A 22,741-nucleotide genomic window follows, 5' to 3' on the forward strand; every position below is an offset into this window, starting at 1 on the left:
TAGGATTAAAGTGCCCTTGTGGTTCTCATTAATCCACTTTGGGATGCAAAGCGACAACAGCATCTTTGTGGGGGATCCATCCCTGTGGGGAGCCCGGTCCCCCCTCTGCCCTGCCAAACCCAGAGCTGCCCCGTGGGAGCCTGGTGGCTCTCCTGTTTAAATCAACAGGGTTTAAGTCCTGCTGGTTTAAATATCAGGTTTAACTGGGGCTTGCCTGCATATCAAAGGCACTATGGTAATTTTTATGAGGGAAAGTGCGGAGGGAAAGTGTTTGCCTGGTGCTGTCCAGGCTCCTCCCTGCTCCCTGCTCAGCGCTGTGCTGAGTCTTGCCCTTCCTCACCAGGAGCCTGCACCCTCCTGGTGCTGTGTTTGTGCAGGATGGGGTCAGCACCCCAGCCTGGGGGAGCCCCTGCAGAAACAAGAGCTAAAAATGGACAAAGAGCCTTCCTGGTTTGCTGGTATTTATTTACGTGCTGCCGTGCGTGGTGGGCTCCACTCTGGCACCTGGATTTTGTGTGGACTGGGCTTGAACTTTTCTGGAGCCAGCCATCTGCTTCCTGCTGGTGTGTTGGTGCCTCGCTGTGCCTTCAGTCTCGCTCCAATCTGCACAAGATTTATGGATAGATATTATATAGATTTAACACAATAGCATGGGTTTTATTATTTGCTGGAAAATGTTAATAAACCCCAAGTATTACAGATGCATTTTAATCCCTGAAGTGATTTTTGAGTAGAATGCATGAATTATTAATTGTTGTTATTGTTATTATTGCAGTGCATACCTACCTCACAGGGCATTGTGAGGATTAATTAATTCTTGTAAAGATGTAAAAGGCCGTATAGGTGTCAAGGGTTATGACTAAAGTGCTTTGAAAATGGAAACCACTCTGCAAGTGCCAAGTATTATTATTTATGGAGTCCAGGCAGTGTGCTTGGTGCTGTGCAAACACTGGGCCAGTTATTGCAAATATTTGCTTATATGTGCTTGGTAGGCCGAGCACTCCCTGTTACAAGTCATTTCAACTATTTTAAGGATGCGTCTTAAAAATATGGGCATGAGAAGACTTTCCAGTCATTGGGATGATGGATCCACTGGCTGTGAGCAGCTGTGTCACTGAAGAACTTCAGAAGCGTGCTTTTATTCAAACACAGAAGTGAACCCAGACCTCGGATCTGCTCCGGTTATACATCTGAAAGTTAGGGTTTTGTCCAATCTTTCTTGCTGCTTTGGGAAGGAAGTGGCTCTCCCAAAAGGCAAAGCCAACTCCCTGAGCTCAGCTCGCTCACTGAACAATCTGCTGTAAACCACAACCTGCTCAACTGCCCCATGTTACCCAAGATCCGTTCTTGGAAAACTCTGAAAGCGAGAGCCTCCTTCCCATACGTTCTGGAAGTGTCCCCTGTAGCCCTGAATCCAGCTGCACATTTGGGCAAGAGAACTGCAAAGGCTAAAGCTCATCACAGACAGTGAGAGGCGTTTGTGCAGTCCTGCGGGGTGTTTGCCTTCGTGAAAAAAGGGAAACCAGAACAAAATAGATGGGGGATGACTATTAAAGCACAAATCCACCAGAATTCACTCTGTAGATTCTGCAGAGCAGAACTTCTCAGGAAATTGCCCAGTCGAGCACATCATCATGTTAAAAAAGAGAGCCTGGCACCCCAGAGCCGCGACTGAACATTTGGAGAACACCAGACCACAGAAACCTTCAGCCAGATTACTTCAGCTCAGCACGTTGTCGCTGCTCAGCAGATGGATGGGAAGACAGTGTTTGTAGTTCCTGAGGGCCAAACAACAGCACACTTCAGGGATTTTCCCTCCCCCGTTTCTCACACAAGCTTTCTGAATGTCACACCTCTCATTCCCATTTCATGGACTTCTCAGATATCCTTCTCTAGGCTCCTGCTGTCCCCCAGTCCCCCAGAAGAATTCCCTTTCCTCTTGGCCTTAGGCTATGTGCATTTTCCCATTTCCCTTCCTCCACACACTGTTACTGCTTATCTTCTTTCACCTGGGAAATAAATCAGAGTATCAAGAGGTCAAACTCCATTAGAAGCATGGACAGATCTAAGATTATAATGTGTGAATGTGTTAATGAGTGCATTGCCACTTTTCCTTCCCCTCTTAAATTTCTTGACTTCCAGCAGATTTTGGAGCTAGACTGGATATAGTGTTCAAAACTATTGCCTCTTTACATACCTAAAGCAGACAGCCTCCACACCATTAGTGAGAAGAGAAAGTTGCTCACTTGGGCCACCAAAGTCATTACACAAATAAATGCTGGACACCGAGTGATTTGCAATTACAAATGTGCTTCCTGGCTTTCTAGAGAGATTTAGGTTTCTCTACATGACTTTGGCCTGTATTTAAATATTTTTCCTCATAAAGGATGGAAAAACGCATGGGTTTGACCCCGAAGAAAATGAGTACTATGAGAGGCTTCTACACCCAGAGACCTACCCAAGGCTTTGTGGAGCAGATGGACCTCATCTGCTTGTGCGATGATGCTCAGGTAGGCAAAAGCTGCCTATGGTATATCCCAGGTGTTTGACTGAAGGTAAAATCCCAGGTGTTAAGACTGAAGGTAAAATCCAGAATGACTAGCATAATTCTCTGGCAACGCTCTATTCACAAAAAAAAAAAAAAAAAAAAAAAAAAGAAAAAAAAAAAAAAAAGAAAAGACACTACATTCATGACCAGCTCTTTATCCACTGCCAGCTGCAGTGAAATCAAGCTCTGAAATTGAGTGTGGTGATGTGGACACCCTATTTGAGCAGCACCAGAGCTGGGCTGGGGCGTGTGGAGAGCCTTGGAATGAGCTGGGATAACGTCGGATGTTGCCATCGGATCCGTGCAGGGTTTGTGGTCATTGGGACTCTGCACGGGTGCCAATGTCTGGACATGAGAGCGCTGGACCATCGCCCAAGAGTGTGAAATGCTATTGCAAAACCATTTTAAGATGGAAAGGGCTGCCTGGTGACGAATGTGGTTTTGATTAACAAAGCTTGCTTTCAAAAACAAACAATGCGGCCCTATAGATGACAAACAGCATTTCAATTGTAAAAATGAGCAGCACCCAGGTAGGCCATTGCATTAGTGCTGCGGAGGATTATTTTCGTTAAATGAAAGGAGAGGGCAGAGGCGGCAGCGTGGTGCCCACACGGGGCTGGATCCCGGTGCCATCGCCAACCGCGACGGGCTGCGAGGAGAGAGGCAAAACCACCATGTTACATCCTGCATTTACATAAGCTCTGTTGGCAGCGCAGTTTAATGTCTTTCCTAGAAAAAGCTCCGCGGCCTGGGGCCTGCCGTGCCCGGGCGGCCTCCCCTCCGCTCCCCTCCCCGGGCCCGCGGCCGCCTCCCTCCCGCACGGCCGGGGAAGGCGGCGGGGAGCGGGTTCCCTCCCCGACCCCCGCGCCGGGCTCGTGTGGCCGGGCCGGGCCGCTCCTCCTCGCCTGGCCTCGCCTCCCGAGGCTTCGCTGCTTCCCTTCCTCCTTCCTTCCCTCCCGTCCTTCCCTTCCCTTCCCTCCGCCGGCGCCCATTTCGGCGCGGCCGGGCACCCGGAGTGTCTGCGGGCCGCCGGCTGCTCCGCGCCGCTTGGCTCCTTCCCCCAGTAACAGCTCCCACATTCCGCCCCGATCCCTCCTCAATCTCAATCACACACACACATATTACTTTTTTTTTTTTTTTTTTTTCCCCTCCTTCCTCGGGACTTAATCTCCAGTCACCCCCCCCCCCCCCCCGCCCTCCCCACCCTCCCCTCCCCCGGCCCCTGGCTCGGATATAATTGAATATCACAGCGCTACGCGCTGGGTATTTTTTTTCCTTCCTCCTCCTGTGTGTGTGTGGTGGTTTTGTTGGTTTTTTTTTTCCTGGTGTTTTTTTTCTCCTCCTCCTCCTCTCGGTGTGGACACCTTAAAAATACATATATATATATATGTGTGTGTGTATATATATATATATATATAATCGATAACTATACGCGTGTACACACACACACACTCACACAGGCAGGGATGTGCGCGTATATACACGCGGCGGTATAAAACACACGGGAGGAGGAGAGACAATCCAGGGTGAATTCCTCGTGCCTCCATTCCCTGGGAAAGGGGGGAGCAGCCGCTCGCAAGGTAAGAACCGGGGGGCTCCGAGCCCCGGGGCGGGCAGGGACCGGGGATGGGGGTGGGGGGCGGCCGCCCTGTTTGTGTCGGTGGAGGCGGGAGGGGGATGGGACCAGAACTCCTCTGTGACCCCCCGTTTTTATTAATATGTGTATATATACATACCTAGATAGATATGCAGACACACATTTATATATATATACACATATTTACCCCTCCCCCACCCCGCGCCGCTGGCTTCCCCTCCCCCACCCGCCTTCATTTTTTTAAATTAAAAAAAAAGAAGAAAAGGTTTAATGGAGCGGGGGATGGGGGGGACACCGGCCTCGGCAGCGAATGGCACACGGGAGCCATGGCGAGAGGCCTATTTTTAGCCCGATTTGTGGGGAAGAGCGGCTTCCCCTCCCCCCCTTCCCGCATATTTACTTGGGGGGGGAGGGGAAGGGGGGGAGGGGAAGGGGGGGCAGGGCTCGCTCGGGATGGGGGAGGGGAGGCCCTTCCCCTCCCCCACTCCCCGGAGTTCTCCCCCATCCCGACTCCCCGTTGCTGGGAAGGGGATACACCCCCACCCCCGGGCCATTCCCGATGTCCCCCCCCTCCCAGAGCCAAGTTATTGATCAGTTTTCCGGCGGAATTCGGGCTGGAACATGCAATGCCCCGCGGTGGCAGGGAGCGGGCCCGGTTCGGGGCATAAAATAAGCTTTTATTTTCCAATTTCACAGCGTCTCTCCTTGCCAGGGCTTATCCCTGTCCGAAACCCTGGTGTAAATTGCGTGTTGCATCAATTAGAGGGGCTTGCACGGTTGATGCAGTGTGTACTGTTTTCTTGGTGGAGGATTTAAGTCCTGAAATATGTGGCTTGTTATTGTTGTACCCTCGAAAGGGTTAAAATTTTATCGTGTTGTTCCAGGTGAATTTAATCTTTCATCACCGAATTTCCTTTTAAGGCAGCTTGACAGAATAAAAGTCTCTCCCTCGCTTGTCTTTATCCCCAGAACAGCAAAACTTTGTCTGTGCTTTATGGCAGGGGCTGGTTGCTGCAGATGACACGTGAGTCTGGAGGAAAGTTTGGTTTGTAGGTCGCTGTGTAGGAAAGTGAAGTTTGCTGGTGAAGTTTTTACTACTCTCCAGTGTGCTCGACTTCCTCGTTTTCCTGTCTGTGTAAATCAAATTCCTAACTGATTTATGGGGGAGGGGATCACAAAACATATTCATTCCTTATTGTTAAGGCATGGGAGGCATAATCAGGAGAAACAGGTCTTTGTTGCATAAAAAAAAGAGTTTTGTAGGCTTGTCTGACTTGCTTTGCTGTCCTTCTGTGCTAAAATAAATGTCTGAGCACGTTGTGTGCTTTAGAAAGGCTCTTTACTGTTGATGGTCTCTGCCCTTTGGGTGCTGTGCTCCTTTAGCAGCAAGGGCACCATATGCAAAGTTGGTATTTGGGGTTTGGTTGTACCTGGGCTTTGGGGCAGTTTCCAGCCTTCTTCCTGCTCTGAGTGACCCGAAGGCTTGTCCACGTGTGGCTCACATTGTGTTTGGGGCCTTCCTTTGGACATGTGTGTTAACGGGCTTTTCGGAATATGTTCCAAATGAGGACTGGACTGCAAGCTCCTGTGTGTGTCCTTAAATTTAAATGAGTGGGTATGTGCTTGTGGATGAGCTGTGAAGGGGGTTTTGCCCTTATCCATTGGAAAAAAGGGGCTGCTGATGGTGCTTAGGGCACAGGTAGTGCCCTGTAATTGATCGAAACAAACTTTCTGTGGTTTTCTCTAGTGTTTTTTTCCCTTTGTTTTTGTTTATGGTTTAATGGAATGATAACATTTTTTGTTATTTACGTAAGGTCACCTGAGCCACTGCACTGTTGCTATCTTAAATTTTCTTGGGGGAAGTTGGATTTTTCTCCATGAGAACTGTGTTTTCTGGTGCTCTGTCTTGGGAGCTTGGTGGCCTGCCTCCCAAACTGTTATTGGGAACACCTGGAGAGCACTTAGCTCTCATTCCTTGAGGAAAGGAGAAGGAAATGTAATTTAAATGTATGAAAAGAGTTGGGGTTTGGCTTTTGGACTTTATAATTTATTTTTAAGACTTTGCAAGAGTGTATAGTTTTTGTTTGAACGTGCACAGCCAGAATGTGTGTTTGTAGCATAAAGAACACAATAATTACAGAAGATTTTGTTGCTTAAGCTTTTTTTCCCCTTTCAAACAGGTAGTTAAGACTTTTTTTTCTTGTGAGTTTCTTTTTAAATATGATTACTTCTTTCAGTTTTACTCTATATATGGTAATTATTGATGTTTGTGTAATGCTTTGAAGTTGTAAGTCAGGGTATAAGCGCTAAGTACCCAACAGCAATACTTCATAGTCATTTTCCCATCATGAAAGAGTTTGATCCTTAAAAGTGCTACAGCCCTAAGCATAAAGAGGCTCTGGATGGATTAGGGGAAATGGCCAAAATTGCTGATAATGTTGTTTTAAGTTAGGAAGAACAGATCTGAATAACGTAAAGCAAACTGAGTTATTTTACCTAACTTCATTTTGGTCTGGAATTTAATAGAACGTGGACTTCACATTTGAGTCAGAATGTGTTTGCTGTTATAAGTTTTGTAGTGGCAGTAAAGACCCACATCCTACAAGGATGTAATCGTGCAGAAGTCAGGAAGTCCTGTAAAACACACAGCTTTGTGAACATCAGTGGTCTCGTTCGGCTGAATGAGCTGTGCAGCTGTCTGTGAAGTTGCTCCCAGGAGTTGGGTGTGTTTTGTATTAGTGGTGGGCAGTAAGATGTGAATCTTTCATTACACCGATGCTATTTTGATAGAACAGCACTGTAAAGTGTTTTGGGAAGGCTGAGGCAGTGGCAGGTGTGACACCTTTTCATCACTAATTCCTCTGCTGGTTGGGAGCCCCAGGTGACAGTCACCTCTCCAGCTTTTGCTTGCTTTGCCTGTCTCTTCTGTCCCCATGTCCCACAGCTGCTGAAGATGGTGGTGCCTGTGTGAATTCTGACACCTTGCTGGCGAGGACACTGCTGGCAGGCGGAGGAGAGACAGACACAAGTGTCCCGCCAGCTCTTCCCCTTCCCAGCTGGGACAGGGTGGTGGTGAAGTGCTCTGGTGTGTGCTTTGGAGAGCAGGGCAAGGACAGGGTGTGCTGCAGGTCGGTGTTGTGTCAGTACTGAATATTGTGATACTGAGATGTATCGTACCCAAGTGTGACTCATTCATAATCTAATTCACGTTGTTGGTATTGAGTGGTGTGATTTTGGTCGGTGTGCTGACCATCCTCGCTGGGTGTGTGTTTGCACATGCCTGCACGCAGAGTTCAGAGTGTAATATTGACTGTATTTAGTGCCCTAAACAACAGCTCATGCAAGTAGCTGCAGGTTGGGGGGAGAAGTGAAAGTGTGTGTGTGCAGACTCTGTAATTAGGCATGTTTGGCTCCTGCAAAAAGTAGCTGCTCTGAGAGTATACTCATTGCATGCTCATTTTTAAATACTAATTTAAGTGTTTGTGTTAGGTGAAGAAGTGTCAGGAGCTTCCCATTAGGAACCATGACTGACAGCTCTTCTCTCTTTTTGAGTTGCATTGCTGCATTAATGTAGTAGTTTCAAATTAACAGGTGATGAAGAAACCATTTCTATGTTTCTGCTATTGATTTAGCTACCCCTGTCCCAAATGTGCTCAGTTTCTTAAGTGCTGAAGTATGAAGTTAGATGGTCTTAATTTCTGTAAAATCACATAATGACGAGTGACTTTACTAGAAAAAGGTTCAAGTGATCCCGAGCAGAGTAGATGGAGACTGCTTTATTCATTTCATAATTGGTTTCTTCTGAGATAAAGTGTGACAATGAAATGAGGAATAAGGAATATCTTTTGATATGAAATTGTAGGGGAATATATTGGCTTTCCTCTAATTTTGCAAAATTGAATTAGCTAACTAGAGGTAAGAAGCAGTGAAAATGAGGCAGCATAGCTGTCACTTTTGGAGAGCTGATAGCTTGAGTGGAAAGGTTTGGAAGTCTGGTCTGGAATTTGCCAATTTGTATGAAAGCTGGCGAACTTCTTAGGGTTCCGTCTTGTGGTATCTAATTCAAGATGAGAAGGCCCTTTCGCTCCTTCTCATAATGAAAACAAGGCTGCACTTGTTTATACAAAATGCCCCAGAGTGTTAGTGGCCTTGTTTGAGCTCAGGTTAAGTGTTTATTTGGTTCAGAAGGATCTACAGAACCATAACTCACCTTACACTCTGAAACATTTGTCTTTAGTACCTTACCACTTACCTTTCTGTGGCATCCTTTAGACTTAACTTTTTATATTGATAAGGAGCCTTAAAAATAATTCTGCCTTGATAAGAAGTAAGTGGTCATTCCAACCTGGAGGTTGTGTAATTGTAGGGGAAAATGCACGCACTGGTTGGGTGTGTAGGATTTGCTGGCTTGGCTAACCAAGGAATGAAATTGCTGGTGTTGCAGCTCGCACCTGCTCGCTTTTTTCTTGGATGGGCTCATTGCAGGGAAGACTTCTGAGTGTATTTCCTTACCTGTAGAAATAGTAATCACAAAGTCTGGTGAATTGGCACAGCTTTCTGAAGAACTCATTTAAAGAAGCTCCCAAGTGATGAGGGGGAGCGTTATGGAATTGTCTTGGCCAATATATGCAACGTCTTTCAGAGAGTCTCAGTTTACTTTGGATATAATTGTGCATGGCCAAACTCAGTGCTAAGTGGAGATACTGAGGTCCTTTGGAATATGCTAGCTGGGATGTCAGAAGCAGCATCCCTAGGTATGATATCAGCCTAATATAACATTTTTTGAGGATGAATAATGCAGGCAGATTGTGTGTCAGCCTGGCTGTGTGGTTCAGTGCCTGCCCATGGCCCTTCCTGGTGTCCCCTGTATCCTGCTTGCCTCTAGGAGCTGGAGGTATGGTGGCAGTGGGGATCTGGTCCCTGAATTAGTGCTGTAGTTGTGCTTGGTGCAAGCATGACTCCTCTTAAGAAGAGTATAAGCTGGCATCTGCATCTCTAAAGTAAGATATTAATAGTCTTATTTTCAAAGATGCTGAGTCCCCGCAGTTGCATGTAAAGTTGGCAGTCTCTGTGTGTGCTTAGCATTTCTAAAAATCAACTCTTGTGTGTGGTTTGCAGGCTTCTGCAAATTCCCGTGAGGGTGTAGTTTCTGTTCCTGGGAGAAGTATTAGTAAAAGGCTATGTTGTGTGCTCTGACTTGTGTTTATTGTTGTAATTCTGAAGTCTCCATGTTGCAGAGGAGCAATCTTGCTTACTAGTAATGTCTAGCAGTAAAAAATCAGAATCATCCGGAGAAAACAGTTGTGTGGGTTTTCTTGTTTTATGATCTGAGGCTGTGTTCAGTGTCAGTGTGTTACAGACACTCTACAACCATGTGCCATATGCAGACACGCTGGGTGGCATTTGGGATCGCTGGAAGTTTGAGCTGGTGGGGTGTGAGTAGCAGAGCTTCCCTTCCCCTTTAGTGGGGCAATAAATAGTTTTGCCAGCCTGGCAGGGCAGGTGGGCAGCTGTAGTAATGCTGTAGTAATGTTGGTGCTCCTTTTAACCCGTTGTGGGTTTGGGGAATGATTCAGTCGCTTCTCTGGCTGCACACAGAGCTCCCCCTCACCCCACTGATGTCAGGCTGATGGTAGATTTTTATGAATTGGGACTGTGAAAGTGGAAACTTTGCTCTGTGCACAGCTACGTGCCTGTTGGTGGCAACCAGAGAGCTGCAGAAAAGATCTCTGTGCTGCCTTTTCCTGGAGCATTTTTCCAAGGTTATGAGTTAAGGGTCAAATATTTACTGTTTGTGAAAATGTAGTGCTAAATACTGTGCCCAGTGGCAAAACCACAGAAATTGTCGAGGTCTAGAGCGCTAAATAGAACCCATCCTTAAAGTTGCATCCATTTGACATTAACAATGTTAAAAGTTCAGGCTCTTCACATGGGTGACCTATCATCAGCAAACTGAGCGGGGAGTTATGTATGGTGAGCACATGTCAGGCAGATTTGAATCCCCTGATGGTTCCCTAAAAGTACCAGGCAAAGAGGAGACAGTTTGATTTCCTGGAATAAGTTGCCCAGGCTGCCCAAGGAGTGGAATAACAAGTTTCATAGCTCTTTAGTGGTTTTTGGACAGACTGATCCATGCTCGAGTGTCAGCATGACTTCTGAAAATACAATTTTGCTTTGTAAAAACAGTATTAAAAAGATGTCATTATTTTTCACTTATTATTGATATTGGTCTAACTTGCAGTCCTCTTGGACAAATGAGCATTTTTGCCATTAATTTCAGCAATTGAGAGAGGAGCTTACCTTAAAATACCGATTGATCTAAGAGAGATGAGTGAGTCTGACCCTCCCCCTCTGCTTCCTGGTCTCTCTAGCTCACAGTAAGCATGAGAACTTTTCCTCTTTTAGGTTATGTCTAAATTTGTGGGGAAAAAATAGTTTTGATATTGCATAGACCTATGGGGGAAATAACAAGAGATCTGGGTCAAAAAAGTAGGACGTGCAAGATTTAGAAGCTGTTGAAGTGTATTTATTTGTCCTATATTAGTTTAAAGGAAGTATTGGTGCTCTCAGTTTGGCAACGTGTCCTTCAGTCTACGGTGTGCTGTAATGGGAAGACAACTGCTAAACAATGAATCACCACTATTTTTTGTGTGGATGTTCACATTCTTCTCTAGTGCAGAAATTTCTGCTTGTGTATCAGCACAAACACATTTTCCTAAATACAGACTCTTGGAGATAAATTTTAATTGGGAAGTGCTTTGTAAAAATACGGATTTTTTGCCATGATGATGTTCGTGATTCTGTAATGTATCAGGTTTTATACTTTTTAATGTACTAATAAAGCACAGTTTGCACAAATGTGGATGGAGGAAAATGAGGGATGGTGTGGTCAGACCATCTATTAATGCTGACATCAAATAAATTATGCTAGATGTACATCTTGTGTAGCAATGGATTAGCTGTTTTCCATTGCTAGTGCAACAAATCTGGGGTTTATAGAAGTGGAGTCTGTGCTTCCTGAACAATGTGAATGTTTTCTTGATGCCAATGTGGTACCTGATTTTACACTTTATTTTGAATGCACAACTAAATTTCACAATCTGGTGTCTTGTTTAGACTGTAAGTATTTACCACTGTGGGCATGAAAATGTCAGCAATATGAAACTTCAATATGGTGAATTGTGACAGAACTCGAACACAAATAGGTTGAAACAACCTACTAAGCAGTTTTGGTGAGCTTGATCTGTAAATGTAGCCGATTAATAGAAACCAACTTATTTTTCTTTTTTTTTTTAAACACTTTTTGCCTTTATAGTAAATATTTATCTCAGTTGTTTGAGTTGTAAGAAAAATGCTTTTTATTTCTGTGAATGTCTTCCAGGGCAGATTGTGAATGGCCTTTGATTACGTTAGAAATATCAGTGTTATCTTGCTGTTGGAAAAATCCACGTTAGTTGGTTCTTCTGCTGCCTACACGGGCAAGGTTATATTTTAGTTGTCCTAGTTCATCAAGGCCCCATGTAAGATTCTTTCTTACAGTACATATAATACACCTTAAGTACATTAGCTATTAAGTGTAGGGAATGCTGGGCAAGTTTTAAGAGTCTCTTCTATTAAAATAAAACAAAAAACCCTCTTTACCACAGGGTCATCCCATTGAAGTGCCTGGGCACCACAGCCTTCCCAGGTGTATTATTTTCTGGTAAGAAGGGCATTGCTTTTGTCTTAAAAAATGAACCCTGTCTTTGTGTGGTTCTATGGGCTTGTTGTGAAAGCACCAAATTCAATTTTCCCATCAGTGTGCTGTTGTCTCAGTGCCCAGAACACAGCTGAGGTCCCGTGTTAGAGAGGTACTCACTGCTTGCGTGTACTGGGGACTTCTAGAGATCCTGTGTGTATCGACAGAAATGGTGGGAAGAATTAAAACAAAAATTACACGAAAGATAAAGGGATGGAAACTTTCAGAGGTAGCCAGGGAAAACACTCTGGATGTGTTTTGACGCGCTCTTTGATGCTACGGGTGACTTCATACGCGAGGCTCGGAGGGTATGTGAAATGCAGTGTCAGACTCCGGCTAGGAGAACGTCCCTTACGTAGGCTGAGATCGGTCTGTTGTGCCAGCAGCAAGGCTTGTGTGTATTGGACACTGCTGCAGAGCTCCAGAAAGCTCCATTGATGGTGTTAGAATATGTGAAATTTCATTTGTGTGCTTAATGTGCCTCCCACTTTCCCAGCTGTGGCCTCGGCTTGTAACCCTGTAGCTACCTGCTTGTGGAATGGAGTTTTTCAAGGTGAAATGAAAGAAATGCACAGGTTTTAAAAACACATTCAGAGATCAGGTTAGTCAGATTTCATTTGTGTTAATGTTCCTGTAAATGGTGAAAGTTTGGAACTGCAATGTACTTCTGTGTGCCTGTTGCTGCCTAGTTGTATTTGTTAATCTGAGGCTGCTGGGCCTACTGCTGTTCTGTGTAATTAAAATAACCCCCCAAGCCTCCCCCTGTGTGACAAAAAGACAAGTGGTTGCAAGATTGTGCTGCGTTTTTTCTTTCTGAATTGACCCATTCCAAGTGTCAGGGTGGCTCTGTCTTCTCCTCTTGGCTCTGCTCCTTGTCCGTGCTGTAGTGGGAAAGTGGCAAATAAGTGTAGTGAACTGGCAGTTTGCACCATTTTATTCTTACCCCTTCCTAAGGCTTTATTTGATTTTTCTAATCATTCCCTGCCTGTTTTGGACTTTTTCTTTTGCGTTCTCCCCATCTGTTCTCTTGTCAGTCCTTTAAATCAAATTGGTGCCTTTTTGTTTCTGTTCTCTGGATTTTCTCTGCTTTCTTCCTCTTTCTCAAAATGTTAAATTTATATGCAGGACTCAGTCCTAGGTAGCCCTCTTGAACTGGAGGGGTTGAATGGGTTTGGATGATGTAGCTGGAGCCAGTGGTGGAGCAAAACCTGCTGGGGAAGTTTGATTTTCCTGCGTGTGCCCCTGGCAGCGAGCAGGAGGTGAGCGAGGGGCTGCCTGCGGGCACATGGGTGCTTGGGATGGGCACACAGGGCAGGAAATGCAGAGGACAAATTTTGGCAGTGCTCTTATATGATAAAAATAATCTTGGCTCTAGGCATATAGCATTGATCCAACTCTTGATGAAGTCAGAGGGAGGCTTTGGAGGGAGTTGGTGTGAGCGTTTAGTACAGACACGAAAAGCTAAGGAAGGTGGTGTGAAAATCTTGGCGCAAGGTGGGGTTGGCTTTGGGCTTTTCAAAATAAGGGGTTTTATGCAAGGTTTTTATTGACATTGTGACTTAAAATTAGTGAAAACAAAGTCAGTCATCGTGAAATCAGTGGCAGCCTTATCTTATTGTTTTTATTGTGGGTAGTGTTGACAAGTCACATGCCCCATTGTTCTGGGTGAACAAACAGGGCTTTGAGGCTGTGAGCTGGGACGTGAGCACAGGCGCCTTTGTCCTGTGTGGAACTGTGACTTCGGAGTTGAGCCTTTTCTCTTTAAAGAGTTCCCATCCAGAAGCTGCATGATAAAACACTCTCTTGCTTGATATCTAAACACTATTTTTGTTTCATGTCTTCTTGTCCCGAACCTAAGAAAATAAACACAGGTGACTTAATGGATTATGAGCTCTCTCCTACCTCGTTGCCCAGCAAAACCTATGGATAGTGGGCTTATGTTCTGGCTCCAGAGTGGATGTGCTTGGGACTGAGACAATGGAGAATGTGCTCTTGAAAAAGTCAGTAAAAGATTTTTGCTTGAAAGTCTTCCAGGTGTAAGTCCTTCACCATAAGGCTGGTGACAGTGGAGACAATAATAGTGAACTGCATCTGTACTGAAGTCACAGTTTTGTGGATCGCCTCTAAATTGCTCATGCCATTTATAAATCCCTGTAATCAGGATATGTGTAGTGTAACTAAGATGGATGCAGTAGAGACTGGCTGCAGGAGCAGACTTGGCATGTGTAGGCTGTGGATGTAGTCATCCAGCCGTATCTGGGGGAGAATTCCATTGAAATTGCTCAAGGAAGAGCAGAAAGATTAGTCTTCCCTGCCTACAGTGATTTTTATTATGTTATTGTTTTTAGTACGTCTTAACAATGCCTGTGTAGCTCATTGTCTGGTCCAGTATTTTTGATTTGTAGAATAAATGTGGTTGTGGCGCATTTTTTTTGTTTTGGTTTGGTTTTTTTTAAAATTTTTTTTTAAATCAGCATATAGTCTTGCTTTTTCTTCTTTGGAAACTGGTGCTTGAAGTGTGTTTTATACCTCTACAGGACTATTCACCAAAATGGTCTTGAATTGTCAGAGCTCCACATTAGGTGTTGCCAAGTCGCTTTCATGTCTAATGGCATGGAAGGTGGTAGGAACTTTCAGGCTGGTAGAAATTCTTGTAGCAATCTTGACTGTGTGTCGACAGTGTCAGCTGTGTGTCCATCTGCTCTCTGGTATTAGAAAACTTCCCCAGTCTGGGTGGTTTGCAGGCAGTCTGTAAAATACTGCTTTAATTTTGATGCAGGATGAATGGCCAACTTTTGGCATCCTGATGTGGGTGTAATACAGCAGTGAAATACAGTCTGTGGGTTACTGCTCAAGGTTTTCAGACTTTTTTTTGAGTGTGACTGCAGTTTGTTTACACAGTCCCTTCATAGGAACTGCTTGATGGAGGGAATTATGGAATTACTTTCTGGGTATAAATTCTCTCCCTACATTTCCACAGGCCTGTCTATCTCTGTGGTGGATCCCCAAAGACACACCTCCGCTCCCTACACCCACAATTTTGCTTTTTCAGTCGACCTAATATACAAGTATGTGACAGATAACTGTGTTTACTTTATTTTTTGTTTACATCACTGAAGATTTTCTGTCCACATGATGATTAGGACAGAGAGCTAGTGTCAGGATTATCTGTTATTTCTGCCACTGTGTGACCTTCGCAAATGGATTAACAAATTTACCCATGCACCAGTGATTTAATACTTAACAGGAGCTTTTCCAGCCCAGTTCAATGCCCCGAGATCTTCTGGTGAAAGGCTGTGTAGGTAGCAGTGTAAAGTGATTTTTGTTTAATTTTTCAGTCTCTACTTACTTAGAGTTTTCAGTTTAAGCAAGTACTCCATTTTAATTTATAGGTTTTGTCCGTGTCTTCTAGTTTTCTGTGGCGCTTCACATTGGAAATATTTTCTACTAGTGCCAGGACATGTTGAAATTAGGCTACTTGGTTCATAAATTTAGGCATGTTTCTATCCTTAGTAATGTGGAAATGCAACCTTATATGAAGTTTTAAGATGACTGCACTTCTTTTGGACCCTGGCAGAGTTTTGGGAGTGAGGAAAGGTAGAACTTTATTGGTGGAGCCACTTCAGGAATGGGTTTTGGAGAACAACTACACAAGCAGCCACTTATCCTGCTGGGGATGGGAAAAGGGGGTGGTGGGACCCTTGAGCTGACCCTGTTCTTGACGGAGAAAAAGCGGCACAAAAAAGTTTCTATGCTCTAATGTGGTATATTCTGTCCTCTGCCGTGCTGAGACAGATTTATGGGCCCTAAAAACATCATCTCTGCAAGGATGTGTTAAACCCAGCCGCTGTTTTGGTGGGGAGGGGGGATTAAAGTCCAGGTAGCTTTGCTGCAGCATTACAGCCTGGCTCCACAAACACTGGTGTTGCTAGTCTGGGGGCTGTGGCTGAGCCTTTGGGGTGAGCTGGGTTAGGTAAGGGTGGGCCATGACCTCCTTATCTCAGCTGTGTTATCAGGCAGAATCTCCTCAGTGCAGTGGGCCAGATGACAGCTCAGCCAGTCTGCACATACAGGCTTGTGTGCTCGGGTTCACCCATACATAAAATACACATAAATCTTTGTCATGTGCATGTAATTTCATTTGGGTGAGTCTTCCTTTATAACTTCCTAAATTATTCTTTTTTATTATTCTTTTGACTATAAACTAATTTACAAGCTTTTATGCCTTTTACTGGGAGCCAGTGGTGTTTTCCTGGTCTGAGGATGTTGATTTCTGGTGAATGTTTTCCTTATTGGTATAGGTGTCTCCTAAAACACATCTTGGTCCTGGCTGTAACTGCTGTGCTTGTAACACTGATGAGCAGACATTCGCTGTTAAATTATCTTATTTTCATATGTTGTTTGGACATTTTTCATCTGCTGAAAAAAAAAAAAGAAATTTTAGGGAATGTTATAATTCCCTAAAAAAAATTCTTCACTTGGGGAGTAGTACCTAAAGTTGTATACATTAGCATTTTACTATTATAAATTGTACTTCTGTAGGGTGCCTTTTCTTATTTTCACCATACTCTACCTTGAGAAGTATCTCTGGTTAATTTGAAAATAAAGTCCTACTAGCACTTAAATAAATACCTTGAACTTTGCAAAGATGCATTTATACTCACTGGCAGCATGGGTTGAAGTTATATGTGGGAATTTACAGTACGCTCACTTTTTTTTTTTTTTTTGGAATGTCTCCAGGAAGAAAGTGTCTCATTCCTGTTTAGAGTAATATATATCTATATATCAGCTGATATAGCTGTTGGTGTAGTCAAGCCCTAATTGTTTAAAAAAATGTCACTTAAGTGTGATTCTTTGGTATATTTAGAAGAGCTGAGTGAAGCCCTTTCTTGGTTGAACCATTTTCTTGTGATCTGAGGCAGTTTTGCATGTTCTTTGTAAGAAATACATTACCGCTCCATTGAAGTCAATTCAGGTTCTCTGGAAGTAATCCAACCTTTAGGAAAGAAAAATATTAGTGTGTATGTTGAGGGAAAGGGTTTCCCTTTATTTCAGAATTTGCTTGTCATGTGTAGCAAATAAGCCATTTTCAGATGCATTAAGGCTCTGTGAAACTAATTTTCAGCGCTGACAGTTTTCAAGTACTGGGTTAAGCAGAAAGATTTAAATTGAATGTTTCCAATTTTTTGTTTTAAATAGGAAGGGATATGTATATTTGCTCAGTTATAATTTGAGTGCCCTGAGTGTTTCAGGATAACAGAAAAATGAACCATTGGAAATGCTGAGGACAACAGGGTTTTTTTTTGCCAGTCATTTGTTTCAGTGTCTGAAATGTGTTATTGCCAGTTTAAATGTTGGACTTAACGGAAGTAGCCTTTGCTTGGAAGCCTTAAATATTTGCAATGTGTTGTTTATTTGGTTTATGAAGTTCTGTGCCATTTGAAAGCTGGTTTTTGTTTTAGCAATGGGTTTTGGCAGAGCACGTTCTAGCATATGTAGTCAGTCATAAACAAACTAGAGACCACTAAGGCTTTCATCCTGTGGCTGTATGAAATCATGTAAGGTTAAATTAAAACTGTGTGTCGGACTGTGCTCCACTGAGCCCTTCAGGATGCTCACCATAAAATTCTGTACCTTTTGTCATTAAAGCAGTGACACTCTTTTAGTTTTTTCGACTTTAATCTTTTAATCAAGGAGGGGTTTTCAGGTTTCCAGGCTTGGTTTGTGGCTGAAGACCAGCGCTGCGCACTCAGAGCTGTGTGAGCTGGGCGGGTTCTCCAAAGCTCTGGAGCTCCAGTGGTTTCTGCAGGATTTCATGTGCTTCCCGGGGGAGGGCAGGGATTTGGCAGCAGCCTGTCCTTCGGTAGCTGTGTGCTCTTGGAAGTTACGCAAGCTGGGTCATTTAACCGGATGGGGAAGTCTGCAGAGGGCTGCACAAGGGCGAGGTGAGCTGCACTGGAGCCCCAAGATCAAGGGCTCTCCTGCCAAGGCAGCGAGGGCGGGTGTGGAGTGCCCTGGCCAGATGTCACCCCAAGGGAAGGACACGGGGGGACACTCGGGATGGCCTCTGGACAGGAGACGAGTTTGGAGCCTTCCCCTCAACACAGGTGCTAAGCAGGCTGTGCTGGAGCACAGCCCTTCTCCAGGAGCTCCCACCCTCCCTGGACCTGCCCTTCCTTCTCTCCTCAGGTTTAGCTCCAAACCCATGGCATCCTTCCTGCACCTGCCCAAAGCACTTCTTCCGTGTTGCTTCTGAACCAAATGCTGTCTTCGCTTCCCTGTCATTGCAAGCATAGAGCTGCAGCTTAGAAATTATTATATTTTTAATTATTTGCACATATTTCAATCTGTTTTCCTAAATATTTTATTTAGGCTTTTAACACATTAATGACTCAAAGCCTCATCTGGTTTTGTTTGGAGCTATTTCTTCCTCAGGCAGAAATCAGACCTAAAATGTTTTTTTCTAAAGTTTGTGAAGAAAAAGCTCTCCTGTAGCATTTCTGGGTTGTTGAGATTAGCTCTGAATTTCCAGATAATGTAATTTTCTTTTTTAAAAGAGGTCCCCTCCCCCAACCCCGGCAAGCCCTAAAGTATTCTTTGTGTGAATGTACTATATGATCTCTAATTATATGATCACATACCATTCCACAAATAGTGCAATACAATAGCATAGAATTATTTCTAGGATCTGGTAGAGGTCTATTCACTAGACTACCTTAAACCCTGAGCTTGCAAGTTGTTTTGTGTAAATTGACTCCTTCGCCTCCCAGAAGCCCTGCTTACTGTAGCTCTGCCTTAAGCCCAGGTTCAAAGCTTGTTATGGAATCAGGGTTTGGGATCTCAGCCTCGAAAGTTGCCATTTAACTGCTCTCATACAGCACATGCATATTAAGTAGGATAGCAGAATAACGGTGAAATTGCTCACCTAGGTCTGCAGATGAATTACCATAATTAACTGCTTCTTCCCATGAATTGCACCTAACGAAGGCTGTGCTGTTGGCTGAAAATAAATTGCATAATGCATTGCTGTTGACTAAATTATTTACACACCTCAGAGAGGAGGAGATGGTATAAAAAGGCTGCAGAATGAGTGCTGGACCATTATGAAAAATAAATGGGAGGAGGGAATCACAGCTAGAATGTGGGGTAGCCTGCCTTCTCCTGGGTCACCGAGGAGCTCTGTGTCCTGTTTGCAACACAGAGTGTGCCTCCATGGTTACATATTTATCACATTGCATTGCATAATGTATGTGTGGAGAAAGCAGAGTTAGATCTGTGCACACAGCCTTGGGCCTGCTCTTAAAAAGAGTGTGGCTGTGTAGTTATATATTGCTAAAAATGACTTTTTTTTTTCCTCCCCCTGTGTAACTGGTCCCAAAATATCTGAAGTCAAAAACAGAATGTGGCTTAAAAAAATCAATTATAACCCAAACTGGGCAGTTTTTTGAATGCTTGCTGTTCTGTGTTTACCTGTGAAGTGTCCTTTGTGTGCCTGTTGTGAGGTGGTTGAGGATTAAGCTATATCCATTATGTGTTTTTCTTAACTTCTTATTTAGCCAAGAACTGTTTTAAAAGAGCTGTATTTGGATCTGATATCCTTTTGTTGTCTTGTGGAATGCTGTGCAACCCTATTTATTACAATTTACTAAAAAAGATGGCTCTACTGCGTAGAGATTACTTACAATGATTTACCAGTGGAGTCAGACAATAAATATATGTGTGAGCTGATCCACACACATCAGAATAACTGCAGCAACTGAACATGGGCTCCATCAGAAGTGGTGTTTTGTGCTAGAATTTTCCAAAATAAGGCTTGTCACAGCTTATGTTTTCCATAGGTAAAAACCAATCTGGAATTGCAGATCTTGATTAGTAATTTTCTGTGGTGTTTGCTTTCGTCCGGGCATGTGTTTTGGGCCTAATCTTGATAAAATCCTTGTCAAAACTTGGAAATACTACTTTTCTTTTTTTTTTTTTTTTTTTTTTTTAACCCCTGGGCATGGAGTTGTCCATCCCTCCACCTCCATCACAGAGGTGGTGGCTCAGGGTGGACAAAGGAAGCTTCAAGTAGGGTCATGGCCCTTACAGAAACTCAGTTGTTTATGTGATCGCGTCTGGTTATGGTCCCAGTGGAAATGTGGTTGCAGTGGGGAAAAGCTTTGTAAAAACAACTCTGCTGAGGAAATTAGATCACAAATAATTTTTTATAAGTAGGCCAAAACATTGTGTGATAAGGTTTGTATTGAGTAGTCTCCATTTTCTTGCCAATTTAGCCGGAATAGGTCAGCTTTTGTGATAACAGCAACAAGAAAAACTAGTCAGTTGCTTTTTTGTTTTGTTTTTTTTAATTTTTTTTACCTATTAAAAATTTTTCTTGAAAAGCTTTATTTCCTGTTTAGAACATGTGCTTGAAGTTTGGCAGAGATACGATCTTTGTGTCGGCAGGGGATATTTTTGGCTTGGTTTTGTTTTGGATTTTTGTTGGTTTGGGGTTTTTTTATTATTGGTAAGGCTATTGTGTAAAACATAAATCTGACATAGGCAGCCTTAGTTTTTGCATTTCTAATAGACTGTTCAGGCTGGTGAACCACTTACTGTGGAGAGGGTGTGTTGTAACATTAAAAAGCAATAAATGACAAAAACCCATTTATTGGTATGCAGGCAAAAGTGTAAAGATAGCAAAACAGACTTGGAAATAAAATACATCAATGCTACCTAACATTTGTGACATACCTAACAAATTATGACAAAACATTTTTAGCAAACACTTTTCTCCAAAATTTCGGAAGGCTTTCAGACACTTTACACACGGTTCCTGGACTGTACACTTCCTAGTGATGAGTGATTAACACTGCTGCAAATACCTCCTGTCCAAAAAAATGCCACACAGGAAAATTTGTTTTGTGTGTGTAGGGTTTGGGTTTTTTAAATATTGTGTTTCCTCTTTAAATTTTTAGAGAATGATCCTAATTTAATTTATGGAAACAAATGGGAGATTTCCATAGGAAGGTTTTGAGATTTGCAGTGAACAGAAAGGGAATCTGCACATGGTTATTACAGTCCTTCAGACATACAGTGAATATTGAAATCACTGCTGAGGGATGGAGCCTTTTCTGCTGTTTGTTCTTCTGTTGTTGTTGTCACTGAACTTCTGAGCTGTTATTTAGGAGAGGGGGATGATCAGAAAGGACAGCAAAGACCTTGGAATCACCCTGCCAGAATCTGAAATCTGAATTGGGGTGTTGTAAAGGCATATTTCCTTTTAGAGGACTGGAAGAGAAGATCAGGGCCATAAGAACATTGAGGAAGGGGAGAAGCAGCATTAATTCTTTTTCTTGCTCTTCCCTTTGGCACACAGATTCCATGAGTTCAGTGCCCAGTTTTAATGTGGTGGGAACTTCACCAGCTTCCTTGTTCTGTCTGTTAACAATCAACTGATTTAGGGTCACGAGTGTTTTACAGGACATGGCCACCTGACGTGGCACTGCCTGTGGGACGGGGACCCATCAGTGTTCTGGGGTTTAATTGTGCCTTACTGTGTGCAGGTAGAACTTCAGGGAAAAAATTGTGCAGTAGGGAAGAGATAAAGTGTGCATAGAATTACTGATGTTACATCGTCTGGGAGGAGAAATGGTGATTTCAGAACATGGCATAACTATCTCCAATTTGTTTTGCTTTTTGATGGGTTGGATGAAGATTTTTGTGTGTTACAGAAAAATTTTAAGAGAAAGGTCACAAGGGAATAAATAAAAAAATTTGTTCAAAGCCTTGGGGCAGTGAGAACGTGCTATGAAGCTTGAGTAGAGGAAGCAAGACTTTGCATTCATTGTATAATTATAGGTATGGAACAATTGTAAATTTGCAGGTGAGAAAAATATTGTACTTTGCTTTCCACGTCGCAGTTGAGCAAGGATGGTATTTGTCTTGGCTAACATCTGTTCCTTTCTGGAATAAGTGGCTTTAAAGGAAGGCATGAAACTTTAATATGATTTCTCGTTAGCTCAATCTATCTCTTTCTTTGTATTTTCAAAACATACTTTATTAGATTCAAGAATACAGGTTACCTATACAAGCTGCTGGCTCCTTACATAAATAATCATATGATAAATGCAATTAGATTGAAGTCCAGCAATATTGAAATCACTTCCATAGGAAGCTGGCTGACTGCCCAGACATCTGACGTCATTTAGGAACCACACTCTTGGTCTTGGGCAGATGTCTTTGGCACAGCCCTGTGAAAGTCACTGTGCTTGGGATCTGGGTGGAAATAAGCTCTGAAAGGCTGAATGTTTATGCCTAATGCCTTCCCAGGCATCTCCCTCCCCTTCAACACCTTCCTGCACACCTCCGAGGAGCCCTGCTCTCCACAGGCACAGGGAGGAGAATGCCAATCCTTAACCATTAGGAATTCTTTCATGTATAATAACAAGTTTCCACTCAGCCTTCCAAACCCTTGTTATGTGCTGTAATAATGTGGGAGAAGGACTTCGTTGTGGCCAACGTAATTCTTGGTAAACAGAGACGAGGAATGATGTCTCATTAAAAAATGTAGTGTGGCAATAGGAAAATCGTGTTTATTACCAGTTCTAGAGTTGTATAAATAGAGATGTGAGACATCTGCTGAGCTGTAGTAGAAACTTGCTGTGGTAGAAACCCTGAAATCATGTTTTTTCAAGTTAATAAATCTCAGAGCTAGGAGGAGTAGTGGAGTGAGGGCTAAGAGCAAGGGAAATGAAATGAGCAGGGGCAGTGGAATGAGGGGAGACATTTTCGAATGTATTTTCCCAAGGAGGTAGCTGTGTAACAATGTTCAGTGTTTTAGGATTTGTATCTCCTTGTGCTTGTTGAAAAGCAGGAC

The 22,741-nt window shown here is 43.4% G+C and overlaps 1 protein-coding gene and 1 long non-coding RNA gene across 4 annotated transcripts in view; one reads left to right on the top strand and one right to left on the bottom strand.

The window, feature by feature from the left end:
* Positions 1-444: 444 nt before the first annotated feature.
* Positions 445-2,565, bottom strand: LOC115496457 (uncharacterized). Its single transcript, XR_003961957.4, has 2 exons — positions 2,459-2,565; positions 445-603 (listed from the first exon to the last, which is right to left on the bottom strand). It is a non-coding gene; the product is annotated as an uncharacterized lncRNA (long non-coding RNA).
* Positions 2,566-3,615: 1,050 nt separating this feature from the next.
* TBL1XR1 (TBL1X/Y related 1) overlaps positions 3,616-22,741 on the top strand; it is a 103,574-nt gene continuing 84,448 nt past the window's right edge. The window contains exon 1 of one of the 3 annotated variants that reach the window (XM_030280824.4): positions 3,616-4,128. The gene's annotated coding sequence lies outside the window, so the exon portion shown is untranslated. Of the gene's footprint in view, positions 4,129-5,119; positions 5,170-22,741 lie in introns of those variants that run through there. The other 2 variants (XM_030280825.4, XM_072933561.1) reach the window with 2 other exon arrangements.

Source organism: Taeniopygia guttata, chromosome 9 (genome assembly GCF_048771995.1).
Source record: "Taeniopygia guttata chromosome 9, bTaeGut7.mat, whole genome shotgun sequence".
In the NCBI taxonomy this organism is placed as follows: Eukaryota; Metazoa; Chordata; class Aves; order Passeriformes; family Estrildidae; genus Taeniopygia; species Taeniopygia guttata.